Genomic DNA, 14458 nt, shown 5'->3' on the forward strand with positions numbered 1-14458 from the left:
CACGCACCAACTTCTCACTTACAGCTGCCATTTCATTTCACTTGAAAATCTAAGCTTGGAAACCGTGTAAAATTGGAGTGGCTGCCTTTGCTGAAGCCAACGTGACGTTCAGAGCATCTGTGCACACCGTCACCGCAGTCCCCGTGTTCCACAGCCAGGCTGGAGCACGCAGGCGAATCCTGCCCCTTGCTGCATGTCCTTGCAGCTGCCCCGAGCGCAGCATTTTCAAGGGAAAACTGTGTTAACAGCAATCGATAGACAAAGCGAGCAACCGGCTGCGTGACACAGTTCTTCCTGGACGAGATAGGGGAAAAAACATCGGGCGCTATGCTGGGATGAGCAGCGAACCGCTGCTGTCCTGCAGCTGCCACCCACGGGGACCCGGCCAGTCATTGTGACCGCAGTGAGGTTCAACAAGGCCAAGGGCAAGGTGTGGGACGAGCAGCAGGCAGCCCGACGCGGCGGGGGGCACCCAGCTCAGTGCAGGGGTCAGAACGAGGTGGTCGCTGAGGTCCCTTCCAACCGCAGCCATCCCGTGTGGGTCCCAAACCAAGCAGCAGCCTCACCTTGCTGCTGATCCCGGCCCACAGCCCAGCAGTCCCGGCGCCGGCTCACCGCACTGCGTGCTGCAGGGAACATGAAAGCACGGCGCTCGCAGGCTGTGCCGACATGACCGGGCACATCTCCGAGTGTTTGTGGCATGGAGCAGCTATTTAGATATTTACAGGGAATATGTTTGGCTGCTGCCAAACCCTACGTTTTATTGTCAGAAAAAACAAACCCGAGCACCGAAACTTGTCTTCAAATGGAAGCTTGCACAGAAGAGAGTGATTTCCCCATCAAACCAGTTTTATTAGATATAAATATCTCATTATTTGCACCAAGTCCTGGGTTACCAAATGTTTTAAATTCAACTTTTGTATCATGTGTAGGAGTCTTTATATAAAAGAGCAGCATATCTACATATATTGAAATGACTGATTTAAATTCCACTTGAAATACTGTTCCTTTTTCTTTTTCCTACATTTATACAATAAAGATTCAACAAACAAACAAAAAGAAGGAATGAGGCACGCTTTGTGTGCTGCTAGGAGTTCTGCCTTCGAGCATCTCTCTCTCCAGCAATGGCATCAATGAGGTGCTCACAACTCTGCATTCTCCTGCACATTTTCTTCCTAGACAGGTTTTCCTACGCCTCAGTGCTGCCTCTGCACCTTTGGAGATGCAATATCCACAGAAACGCTTTTCAAATCTGCTCAGGATTGACCGAATCCCTCCAAACAGAGTTCACTAAGTCATTAAACATCCCCAACCCTGCACCCTGAGCTGACAGGTAGAGCATGGCACACGGACCCCAAGTCACACACAAAGTCATGATAACTCAAAGCCCCAGCTGCCCCACGCAGCAAAAAACAGACACTGATCTACATCCACACACGCTCCATAGGCATATGCCCACACAACAAACACCCAGGCAGGATTAAAACGCACACAAACAGCCTGATAAATGCACATCTCAGCCATCCATCCATACATCACCTACCCAAACCACAAGAAACAGAGCCTAAATATAAACTCCTCCCCAACAATACACAAACATCCCCCAAAAACACACCACGCAGCGGACGCCTGCCAAGTATCATCACAAATGCACACAGCAAATACGTTCTTCAAAACACACAACTCGTCAGAGGCAGCCCGCAACTGCACAGAAAGGAGCTTGATGGAAGGGCTCAGCTCTTCCCTTCCAGAGTGGGGAAAATGAGGCAGAGAGGGAAGGAGAGCAGGCAGGAGGAGGTGGGGAGGGATGCGAATCAGGCTGTCACCTGCAGATCCATTTTCATCCAGAATTAATGCACCAAAGTTCTGTAGTTATACTCTGAACAGTTTCCAGCAGACAAGGAGCACTGTGGTGGGTGCAGGCAGGTCAGGAACCCAGGCACGCACTGGAGATGCTGCACCAAGGTGCTGGAGGGAAGAACGGACAGAAGGAGCTCTTTTAGGCTGCTAAGGAGTTGCACTCCATACCAGTACTCAGGGAGCGAGGCCTTGGAATGGGGGCTGAGCACAGAGACCCCACACAGCCCTATGGGGAACGCATCGTAGGGCAGACGGGCACAGCAGCACCTGCACCAGTACCTCTGGCTCACAGCCCACAGCTCCTGCAGCCACCAAGCTCAGAGCACAGCTCTGCAGAGCAGCCATGAGCTCCATGCTGGCCCTGTGCTCCTCCCGTGCGGATCGATGCGCCCTTACCTCGGCTCCCATACCCTGGAGGGGATGCTATGGCTGGGGCGGGGGAGGAAGAACTGAGAGCAAACAACAGCAACAGGAACAGAGTTGAGCCATTTCAATTATTCATATGCCAGATGGATTCTTTTCCTGCCCTTCTTCTTTTTTTTTTTTTTTCTATAAAAATAAAAAGCTGAGGGAGAGAAGTGATGTTTGGGGAGAGAAGGGAGGAAAACATATTTTCCCCAAAACAAAGTGCAGAAAAGAGAGGGGAAAGCCCCAGCATACCCATCTCTGTGCTGGGAGACCACAGGGAGTGTGAGAGTTTCCACTCACTGGGAAACTGGCAGAGGACTGATCTTTTATTTTACAGCCATAGAGCAAAACACAAGGAGAAAGTGCATGAAAAAAGAGGAACGAAGGATGGTGACAGAGAGAGAAAGGGACATGGAATGAAAGAGAAAGGGAGAGCGAGAGACAGCAGAGAGAGGGAGGGGGCAGGCAGAAGAGGGCTTTGACCTTCTGTGAAGGATATAAAAAATCCAGTAGCCTCAGGGGACACCCAACTATCTAGCATATTGCTGTTAAAATGTCTGCAAAATTTAATACACTTGGCATGCCATCTAATCAGTCCTTGGAAACCACGGTTTTTCTCCCTCCTGCACTTCAACCGTCTCAGTCCTCCCGCATTTGGGAACAAGGCTGGCTACCTGCAGGTGATGAAGTTTGGTGCGTGTTGGGGGTTTCATTCACATTTTGGTGGGGGTTTCTTTTAGAAGCAAATGGCTGTCATTTTCCCCTTAAAAAAAAAAATAAAGTTTGCAGCAATTCCTGCATGTTGAAGAGCTGCTGGATGGATGATAACATTGCAGCACATGGGCACGTGTGCATGCAGAGTGATGGGTAGCAGAGGATGGATGGACACAGCATCCATCCTCCATCCATGTCTGTGCACCTGGCAGCTCCTGGCTGCGTTGTCCCCTTCTCTGCAGATGGAGCCTGGGGAGAGGGAAGGCAAAGGAGTAAAGCACAAAGGTGGATGGAACTGAGAGCTGTCCCTGCAGGAAAAGGAGGTGCCAAGGAGACACTAAAGGGACAGGAAAGGCCATGGATTCACAAGACTACGGAGAGCAGAGATGAAAGCTTAAATCAAGATGTGGGCCCCCAGATCTGACCCAGCTCTGTCAAAATTCTGCTCAGTAAAAAAGTTAATTGCTGAGGAGCCAAATAAAAGAAACCCCACAGGCTGAAAACTGTTCCGAGTCTTTAATTAGCCAAAAACACAAAGAGGTTACAGGAAAATGAGAGTTTAAGAGGGGATCCCAGGAGAGTGCCTGCGATACCCCGCCTCCCCTCCTCACCAAACAGCCGGGGTAAGGCCAAGGCAGCTGCTCTGACAGCAGATCTGGGAGCAGCATTTGGGGCTGTTTGCTTTGTGCTGCCCAGCCATGAGAGCTCAGCCAGGGAACCTGGGGGCTGCAGCCCCAGCTCTGACACAGGAACAGCCTTCCCCTGCCTGCACACAGCCACTGACTCTCTGACCCCACAAAGACATAAGAAACAAACTGCCCCTAGAGCCCAACCCTCAGAAAATAAATAAATAAATAAATAAATAAAGCAAAAAGAAGTGACAGGTTGGAAGGAGTTTGTTCTTCAATACGCTGAATGGTCATCCAAAGCAACCAACGTACCCATTTTTTGCTAACTTCCACCTGCAGGTTGAGAGCCCTTCCCAATCCCCATGCACACAGGTAACCATCTAAAACCACGCTCTCAGGTCCCCAGAAGCTTGCCAGCCATTTATTTTTAAAGCAGCAGAAGAAACAAGATATAGATGACATATGGAGCAGTGCTAGAGAGCTGAGCTCCTCTGCCCTCACCCATAGCACGCAGCTTGTCCCTCAATTTCTGCCCATGGCAATAAGATGGGGTTTGGAGGCACCCACACAGTTCTCCTCCTCACTCCTTCCATAGAGGGCTCAGCAGAAGAAGCCCATGCACTCACTGAAGGCACCCATGGCACAGACAGAGGACACACAAACTGGATGCAAGGAGTAAGAGCCCAGTGCAACGGGTCTGTGACCTGCGTTGGGCGATGGTTGCGAGCCCACTGAGCTCACAGTCCTCCCGATTAAAGACTTCATGCGTGAGAACCCCAAAGTGCCTGAACCAGAAAGCAGCCCCATATGGAGGAAGCATCCGGCCCATCCTCGCTTCCAGGCTGATTCCACCCTGCTCCTGCCTACCCCTTCCCCTGGGGCCTATCTAGCTGGGAAATCGCAGACAATCGGGGCGGCTGTTCCAGCCAATTTCCTTCAGGGAACCTGCAACTTCCTCCTGGGACTGTCCTGTGGCTCCGTGCTGCCTCGCAGGGGAAGGCGATGGCTGCAGAGCCGCCCACGCTGCTCTCCGAGGGTCACAAATCTGACGGACGCGATTCGGACACGACAGAGGTGGAGGAGGGTTGAAGAATGCACTGCTAACAGTAGGAAACGCGGGCAAACAGAGGCACAACGCAAACAGAAAGAGGGAGGTACTCCAGCAGGCTGTAAATTCATATTTCTAATTACTTCCTCGTGTTTTTCAGCACTCCTCAGTCAAGTTTGATTAAAATTCCTTTCAAGGGAAGACGCTCCATGGAGAGCTACGACAGAGCAGTAGCTCATGGTGCTGGCACAATGCTGGAGATGGGCGCAGTGCTGGGGCAGCCAGCCCCACCTGCAGCACAGCCACAGGGGTCACCCGGATGCCCCTAGCACAGCTGTGGTGGCTCTGCCTGTCCCCCTGGACCAAGAGAACCCCATGCTACTCCCATCCAAGTCCTAGAAGCGAGGAGGAATGCAGGACACACGCAATCGACGATGCGCTGACACACAAACAACTGATAAAAAAAAAAACAAAACAGAACACAGAGCACCTTCTGTAATTAAGTTGCTCTCCATCTTGTAGGAGTGCATACAATACACAGGTCACGGTGATGAGTCCCAACTGCTCCTCAGGCTTCTGCTCCCTCCCCAACCCACCTGCACCCAGCCTGTAGCAGGGGACATTGGGACAAGATGAGGAGGAGGAGGCAGGAGAGTTCCAGCTGCACCTCCAACCCTATGCTCCGGCTTAGGGCCCAGCACAGTGCTGCCTAACGCTACACTGGTTGCAAGCAAGACAACATTCCCACGCAGGCAAGCAAGGACAGAGGTCTTGCTCTTCACTCGAAGTGCTTGCACGATGCAAACGGAAAGGTGAGCAAAGCAACAGGCAGAGGGAGACCACGCAGTTACCATGTTACACCTGTGATACTGCAACCTGAGCCAGCAAGGTGCACGCAGTGCAGCAATGCAGATGAACACGACCACCTGAACTTGGGAGCAGGGACCACGTGCCATGGGAGCAGGGCAGTGCCAGGTGCAAGAAGGCAGCAGCTGTGCTGCATGGCTGCAGGGAGCACAGCAAAGCCATACACCACATCCTCCCCAATGGGAAAGTGCAGGCGTTGTGCCTGGGGAGGGAACCTCTTCTCCAAGAAAGCCAGGGCGGTGCGAGAGCGCCTCTGACTCTAAAGTCATCCAAGTTTCTGAGGCAATTAATTTATTGCTGAAAGAAGGAGCAGGAAGAACAATAAAAGAGCTTTTGTACTTAGGGTGGGGCAGGAGCATGGGAAGTCGTTTCAGAGAGTGAGGAGTTGGGGGCAAACAAAAACAAAAAAATATAAATAAACTGACTGACAAGCTTACAAGAAAAGCCACATTTTTAACATTCTTAATCCCCAGAATAAACACACAGGGAACAGCAAGGACAGGGCTGTCGGTCCTCGGAGATCACCAGGAGACACCGTGGCAGTGCCAAGGCAGGAGAGGGTGTGTCTGCAGGGACACAGGGCACAGCACAGCCAAATCACAGCAGACGCTCACTTGGACCTTCCATCTCTCTGCTCCTGCATTTCCTGCTCTCTGTATCACACAACAAACGCACCACCAGCCGCACGTGCCCAGCAGTGCAAAGCACTTGAGGAGATTGGCCCCTTTCTCCCTCAGCTGGCTGCCCTACCAAGAGTCTAGCCACACAGTGCTGTGCCCCCAGACCCACATTCAGCTGCTCCTCCCCCCCCCCCAAAGCACCCTTCAATTTCCTCCAGAAGAGCAGGAGTTAAGTGCCTGGTTTTAGTGGTAGGAGCCACGTTCAGAAAGGGATTGAATTTGCGCGTGGTGCAGCCGGTTCCCTGTTTATTAATAAGCTATTTATCATTGGTGTTGCTTTTAATACCATTTTGGCTTAATGTTGTTAATGAAATATAAATACTCGCACTAATGATGTTGGTCAGGAGGCAGCGTGGGCCACCGGCGGCTCTGCAGGAGGGAGGCCAAACCGCGGCTGTGTGCACGAGCAGCTGTGACTACACGATGGCAGCCCGGCTTCCGCACGGCCCCACAGCACGGCTGGGACTCAGGAGGCTGAGATAGAACATGCAACACTGGTGGAAGGGCAGGGAGAGGTTTCCAATGGCTGTGACCCACCACAGCAGCCCCAGTGGGATGGGGATCAATCCTTCCAAGATCACAGCATGCAGCTGGGGACCCTGTGAGATAACTCGCTAGATGGAGATATGTAAAAGAAGAAGTTGGATGGGTTGTGTTTGCTTAATGCAGTCACCCCACCGGCTCAACTCCCCCCAGAGCAGCTCCCACAGGAGCCCGGGTCCCTTTGGCAACAGGGTGTTCCCAGCACCCGCACTGGGCTGCCTGCAGGGCTGGGATGAGGCAGGAGGAGCACATCCGGCTCCCAGGGCTGCCCTGTAGCCCCAATGCACTCCTGTCCCCATAGCTGCTTGGAGCACAACTCTAGGCAAGGGTTTGGGGCTTGCTCCAGGGATGCAGAGACCTCACCCAGGTTGCTTTCCATTAGCTTGTGTCTGGCACCATCATTGGGCAAGGATTATGGATCTCCCTAAGGCGGCTTTTGGAAATCCCACCATGCATTGCAATTTGCATTAAAGCAGTCCCTAGAGAGACTAGAGGACTGGGTATACACACTCAGCAGCAGCCCCAGCCCAGGAGGCTGCAAGACACTCACAACAGACAAGAGCTTTGGGACAGGTCAGTGGCAGAGGCATAGAAAAGCCATGCCCAAGGCTGCTGCTCTACCCAACAAGCACACGCCAAGTGGACCTTTACCAGCTCATCCCAAGCCTCTACAAGCCTGCAGAGCAAATCCATGCTCATGCATCAGGAGCCAACTCCAAGCCCGGACAGGGCCTGAAGAACCACCAAGGAGGCAAATCTGGAGAAGAAAACCTACTGCTTCCTGTCTTCAGACTGCTTTCCTAATAACAGCTCATCTTGCTCCAAGCAGACTCACTCAGCAGCAGGGAAGCAGGCAGTGGAGGACACCACCGAAGGGCGCAGCAGGACCATGCCAGCAGAAGTCCTGAGTGATGATGGGTCGGCGTGCAGTGATAGCGTGCCCTCACCATGAAACGATCCCGTGCTCCTCTGACAACAGAGTTGGGCACCACCTCCTCCTGAGGAGCACCACCACTTCACACTGCTCCTTTAAGGCGCCGTCTTTCAATTTGGTGCTCCCCCTCTCCCCTCCTCAACCAACTGATTTATTAGTTTACATCTCATAAATTGTCACCCCTCGCCTCCCCCTTCGCCCTCCCGGCTGCCATAAATCCCCTGCAGGGCCTCGTCACCCCACCGTGCGCAGCGCAGCCCCCTGCCCCCCCAAAGTCACCTCTGCGTCCCCAGGGAGCACGGGGCTCATTTGCTGGGGGTTTGGCCTGGCTCGTCTCAGCAGCTAATCCCTTGGGTGGCTCCTGTCAGATTATTAATTAGCTAAAGCGGATCGGCCCTGGAACAACATGCGGTTGGACTTCAGATAAAACAGGACGGCAGAGGCTTGGCGTGTCGTCGTTAAAGGGATATCATCCCTTTTTCTTCCTGCCTTCTAGGGTGGGAGGAGGATGAGGAAGAGCAGAGCCCCCCCCCACGTTGCTCAGCTCTCTGCTCACAGGGCTGGAAGCTCCATCCCTTCTTTGCCCTGTGGCAGCTAAACTTCTCTAGATGCCAGAGGGAAAGGCTGCGAGGAGCAGAAGCGATACTGGAGCTCACCTCCTCACTCCCTTCCCACTTTGGATTGTTTTGACTCAAACCGGTGAAGCTGAAATATCGAGTCACAACGGCACTAAACTTCATTACAAGCTCTTAACACAGATTACTTAATAAAAAACAGGCTGCTTTAATTGCTTTTCCCCCATTAGCATTTCTGGAGGAGAAAACTCTGATTAATTTGAAGAGGCACGTTGCCCCCAGCCCTGCAAATCAGACCTCTTTCCCACACAGCCCTGTCCGGAAGAGCATCCCAGAGAGCCCAAATCTGCAGGACTCCAAAAAACAAAGGGACTGACGGCCTGGAGGAACAGATGGGAGTAATGGAGTGAAGCAAACAAGGGAAAGAAAAATCTCCTCTCCTTTCTGGTGAACCCATAAAAAGCAGCACAGGGGAATGCAGAAGGAGGAGGAAGAAGAGGAGAGGACATTGGAACTGCTTCCATGGGCCACATCTTGCCGACCTCGCAGTGCTCACTGGTTTTCTTAAACCCGGAGATGCTGCAAGTTTCATAAGACTTTTGTTTCATACAATATATGCACACTGCTCACCCCCGCTGCCCCGCTTAGCAGGGCACAGCAACCTGAAACGTGATCTCAGCACATCCCAAACACACAGAAATCTTGGTATTACTCAGTCTTACAACTGGGGGAGGAGGAGAGAAGCTTTTGACTTCTGGAAGGACAAGGCTAGCAATACTGTTTGCTCATTTTACTTTCAAACTCACCTCAGTTTGTCCTCTCCTCTTTTCTCGCGTATCTGCTATTAACGAACAACTAAGACAAACTCAGCAAGAATCCGAAGAAAGACACTGGGACACATCATAAACCGCCCTGGCAGAAATCAGGATCCTCCTGCTGGCTGGAAATGCAGTTCTGCTGTTTTACATCAGCAGATGGCTTACCTGTAGCTCTTAATGGTTAATATATAACTGCAGCAACAACAACAACAAAAAAAAAGCCCCAGCATTAATACATAATTTGTCAGAGGCAATATGCTAAAACAGCCTTTCCATATTCAACCCAAGCAGTGAGATAAGCCTCACCTGCAGCCCTGCCCCATGGGCTGAGCAGCAGCTCTGGAACGAACGTCTGTGGAAGACGTCAGAGAACAGATCCCATTCATATTACACTATTTGTTCATTTTTCACTTTTTTCCCCCCCCCCCACTTTATCAACAGATTTCCAAGAATGACATTCTGAACACACATTTCCCTCATGCACTCATGACATACTCTGTGCTGATTGCTCCAAGTGCTTTCCAACCCTGAGGAACCTCAGCAGACCAGTGTCCCTTTGGCTCACACATTGACAGATGAGGCCCCAAATCCCTACAGAGCCAAACAGGACCCTAAACGCAGAGCCCTGCGACCCAGCAATCTCTGATCTGGCTGTCTCATTGAGGTACCCAAAAATATCTGCCTGCAGCCCAGCTGAGAACTGCTCTGGGATCTGGGAAGGATAGGAAGAAATGCTGTCAGATGGTTAAAAGGAATCAGGAGATCTGGCTTCTCCTCCCAGCTCTGCTTCTGAGTCATTATTAGCATAAAATCAGGTTTGTTATATCACTGACGCTTGAGTAAATAAACCAAGACTCATCACTGTGTTTTTGTTTTGCAATACCTCAGTGGGCTCCTCTCTACAAATAAACACTATTAACGCTCATTGCAATGGCAGGCAGATGAGGAAGGAGAGCGATAAAAGCACCTAGGACATCTAAAACCTCCATGAAGAGCAGCAGGGTGAAGTCACAGCTGTTTGAAGATACCAACTTCCACAGAACAGGCATTTAAAAAGGCAACTCCTTCCTGGGGGACAAAGCAACAAGTCGCACCCACAGGCGCGACTGAGCCGATGGGTAAGAGACTGAGAACATCATGATCCTCTTCCAAGCAACCAAAGGTGAAATCCTGACTCCGACAAATCAGAACTCATGCTTGCTTGCACAGCACCATTATTTAATCTCCCTAAAGTTGGGGTGTGAAAGCAAGAAGCCTTGAGAAGGAGATGGCCGTCTTCATCAGCAACAGCTCCAGAACACCAGAACAGCACAGAACAGGAGAATGACCAAAGGTGGCAATGAAAGCAAAGCCTGAATGTAAGAAGACCTGGCTCAGTCCCACCTCCTCCAGCACAGAGCACCTTTGTTCCATCTGCATTTTTGGGGCAGCATGGCTTGCTGTGTAACACGCTGCCAGCCCTCACTTAAGCACCGGCCCTCTTTAGGGCTAAGCTGCTGCAGGCACCCACACACGTGAGCTCCTCAGGCCACGGGACGAGTCCAGCTGGCTCCTTGCTGCAGGACCTCTTCACCTGCTGCACTGCAGCCAACGATCACCCATCATGTGCACTGCTGGAAGTGCAAACCCAGGCCCTGCCCTCAACCTCTGGACCTTTTCAACTCACATAGATGCATGTGCCGGACCCACCCTCTGTTTGGAGGCTGCACCAGGCTCACCATCACCTTCGAGAGAAGTGAGCTAAGGAGCACCAGGATCACGCCTCTGTCCCGCGGCCAGGACAGCCCCATGGGCACACTGCCCTCCTTCCACTTCCCCCCTTCCGCTTCCCACAGCCGCCAACCAAACATCTGATCGAAGGCCCGGGGGAGAGAGTCAGAACTGTCCAGTCTGGTTACAAGTGAAGGTCATTGATCTAGTGCAGACCAGGGATGCGGAAAACAGGGAGGGAGGAGAAAACCCTCAGAGGGAGCAGAGAGAGAGAGGCAGAGCAGAGCGTGCGCAGGGAGGGGCGGCGGAAGTGGCTGAAGCGCGGTTTCACACTCCCAGACCCAAGGGCTGTTGTCAACCCGTCCTTCACGCTCACATCTTGTCACACTAGAGGTCAGGTCTCCCAAGCGTTCCTGGAGAGCTGAGCTAGCCCATATGGCAGGCAATATGTTAACAATATGGATCAGCTGCTCGTCAGGGCCTGAGCAGATGGATGTGACAACCCCGCTCTGAGCCCAGGCAGACTTTGAGCATCCTCCCTCTCCACCTCACTGAAGAGCTCTGCCCAGGAACTGCTGCCCACAGCCCCACGGTGGCAGTGGGAGCACCCACCCAGCTCTGCAGGACGGGCACAGTGCTGGTCACGCTGCCACGGACAGGGCCCAGGTCAGGCTCCTCAGAATGGAAGGGCCTCGCCACGGCAGATCTAGGCGACCAACTCCCATGCAGAGCACTGTGGCAGATACTGCGCTCAGATACGGGGATGTGGCATGTTACCACCAGATGCCACACGTTGCAGTCTAGACTGAGTTTTGTAACTGCCTGGGAAAATTCTCTCTCACAGAACAAGTAATACATAAATAGATGTATATTTTAATGGGCAAGCTAAACTCCTCCTGGCAAAGGCAGGCAAGCTGATTTCGTACACAGGCAGGTAAATTTCCACAATGATTTTGCAAGGCTGTTTCATATTCCCCAGCCCAGCTCCGAGGAAGGCAGCGCTCCCACCTCCCAGATCTCAGCACAGCAACCCCCACATTTACGTCTGCTACCAAAATGAAGCATGGGGAAACACTTTGCAAATTCAAACTGGTATTTCTAATCATTTTTCCATGGATTTTTCTGTTTTTATTCTGCAGATAAGACTATGCCATCAAGTGAACACGAAAAAAATCCCTCCCAACCGTTCTAGCTGTAGGACTGAGCAACCATGTGTGCTATAAACAGAAAGTGAAACAGCAAGCACAGCCTAGGGATGGGCTCTGGAGAACATGCACACAGCCTCCATAGCCCAAAGTCAGTAGAGCTTGTTTTGAAAGCAGAAGCCATACAACTTGCTCCAGGGCTGCAAAGAGGAACACGGGATTTCTGGTCCAGAGCATGAGTGAACACAAAGCCACATGCCTGAGAGGCTCAGAGTATCTCCCTTCACTGAAGTGATGCCTGTAGAACTAGGGGAACCTCATGAAACAGCTGGAGTTCAGGGAAATGTTTCTGTTGTCTTTAATGAGCTGCCATCTCCCAGAAAGCAGCCCCTGAAGGACATGACTGCGTACAGACAAAGCATCCTGTAGCTGTTAGAAGGCAAACATCACTATGGATCACTAAGCTGCAAGAACCCAAATCTTAAGGTTCACTTTAGGAATTCCTGATACTGTGTCCTGCACCTGCCTCGTCTCAGAGGCACTGCTCATCCCAGGGCTCTCAATACCACAAAGCTATGCCAGCAGAAAGCAGCAAGGAAGGTCAAAGGACAAGCTCCCTCCAATAGGAAAATAAACCCAAGTCCATACAGCGGCTTTCTCATCAGCTTTTCTCCTTTTCCTCCTGGATACAAGGTCTCTCTGAAGAGTCACATAGGGACGTATAACAGAAAGCTCACCTGCTGCACTCAAATTTGAGAGCTCCTATCTTATTTCTTAAAATGTCAAGGATCCTAACAGGCCAGCACCCCACTCCCTTGGGCAGAGCTCCAATTTGGGAAGCTCCTGTCACACCAGAGGCCTGGCAAGATGCATGCCAGTGCTCTAAAAGGGGACAAGCACTAGAGTGGCTCACAGGGATAAAAGCCAGAGTTCTCTACATTAATAGTTCAAAATCAAGCTGTCCAAATAAAGCATGCCAGACCCTGGAGGAGTTTCAGCACAAGGAAGGTGTGGAAAGGCACAACTCGCCCATCTCCCATCCAGTGGCACACTTTATTTTCTGGCAGGTTTGCTGAAAGCACTCAATTCTGTAGGCTCTGAGCACGTGGCAGGCACTAAGCCCTGCTGAGCCTTAGAGGATCATGGCTGTTGCTCTTTATGATAGGACACTCAGAACATGAGTAAATACCCCCGTGTCGCATACAGGATGGACAGGGATAGTGAAGGCCCAGGTCAGCACCTCAGCCCCGTGACTTTTCTCCTCTTCCTTTGTACTGAGCCAGTACAGCTCCTCCATCCTGATCCTTCCAGCTCAGGTCTCAGCCTTATCTGTGACTCACAGCAGCTCTGGCCACACTGCATTGCTCAGTTATCATGTAAGGCACAGCAGAAAAATCAGAGCAACACAATGATACACAGGCACTCCGGGTTGAAGATCTTCACTGAAACATCACCATCCACAATGGACACAGTACAGAACAGCCCCTAACATTACTGCAAACAAATCACAGAATGCTTTGGTTAAAAGCAATCGTAAAGATCCCCAGGTTAGACAAAACATCACACGCAGCCCAGGCACTGCCAGAATTCTCAGCCCCTTCCATCTGCAGCAGCATGGCAGCACCACCAGGTACCTCCCAGATCCTCAAGGCATTGGGAAAAGTTGCATTACTCTCAACTGTTATCTTATAACTGCTTTCTTCCAAGCCATGCTTTGCCATACCTTTCTTTGTAGAGAAGTTGCAACAGGAGCCAAGCAGTAAAGAAGGTAAAAAAGCTTTTAGAAACAAAGTTCCACCCCCACAAAACTCTTCTGAGTTTCCCACCGTGACCACAGATGTCCTCAAACTCCTCTTCTTCTGTGTGACAAGTCAATCAGAAACCATCCCACACAATACTTACCCAGGGGACTCCTGTGGCAGCCCAGCAACACCACTCAGCTAATTGCTAGCACTGCTAGCAGCTCGCGTGGAAGGTGCTGGCAATGGGAGGCAGTTACTGGGACCAGCGTGTTGCTGTGTCAGGTGGGTTCCTACGTCCATGCAGAAACAAGTAGCGAGGCCGAGGGCTACTTGTAAGCCAGCTCAAGCCAAACCAACCCCACCCATGATACATCTCTGACCCAAATAATGACTTCCAGCATTTCATCCAAACTTCATAGGCCAGAGGTTTCCCAGGGACTCAAGTGGAGGCTCTGGAGAGCAAAAACCACTCCAGTCCTACTTCAGAGGAGCAAGAACAATCAAAATTCAGTACCTTGCATTGAGAAGTCACAGGCTTCAAGGTCCATTCCAGTGTACAGAGTGGGGAGAGAAGTCAGGATCGCTGTTTCGGAGGCAATCTCAGGTGAAGACAAGGAATTTGATGGCTTCTCTTCACTTGGTGAAGTCTCTTTGCCCTGAGGAGAGATTCAAAAAGGAAATGATATTCCCTACCGAGCAGTACCAGAGCTCAGGTGAATCACAAGCAATGACGCTGCCCTCAAATGCCACAGCCACCCACAGATCTCAGCCCTCAGCTGCTCGCA

At 51.5% G+C, this 14458-nt stretch overlaps 1 protein-coding gene across 4 annotated transcripts in view; it reads right to left on the minus strand.

Annotated features, from left to right (window-relative positions):
* CASZ1 (castor zinc finger 1) overlaps positions 1 to 14458 on the minus strand; it is a 152105-nt gene that overhangs the window by 110834 nt on the left and 26813 nt on the right. For all 4 annotated transcript variants that reach the window (XM_085242336.1, XM_085242333.1, XM_085242335.1 and 1 more), the window contains exon 2: positions 14188 to 14329. The gene's annotated coding sequence lies outside the window, so the exon portion shown is untranslated. The remainder of the gene's footprint in view (positions 1 to 14187; positions 14330 to 14458) is intronic.

Source organism: Meleagris gallopavo, chromosome 23, assembly GCF_905368555.1.
Source record: "Meleagris gallopavo chromosome 23, MGAL_WU_HG_1.1, whole genome shotgun sequence".
Classification (NCBI taxonomy): domain Eukaryota; kingdom Metazoa; phylum Chordata; class Aves; order Galliformes; family Phasianidae; genus Meleagris; species Meleagris gallopavo.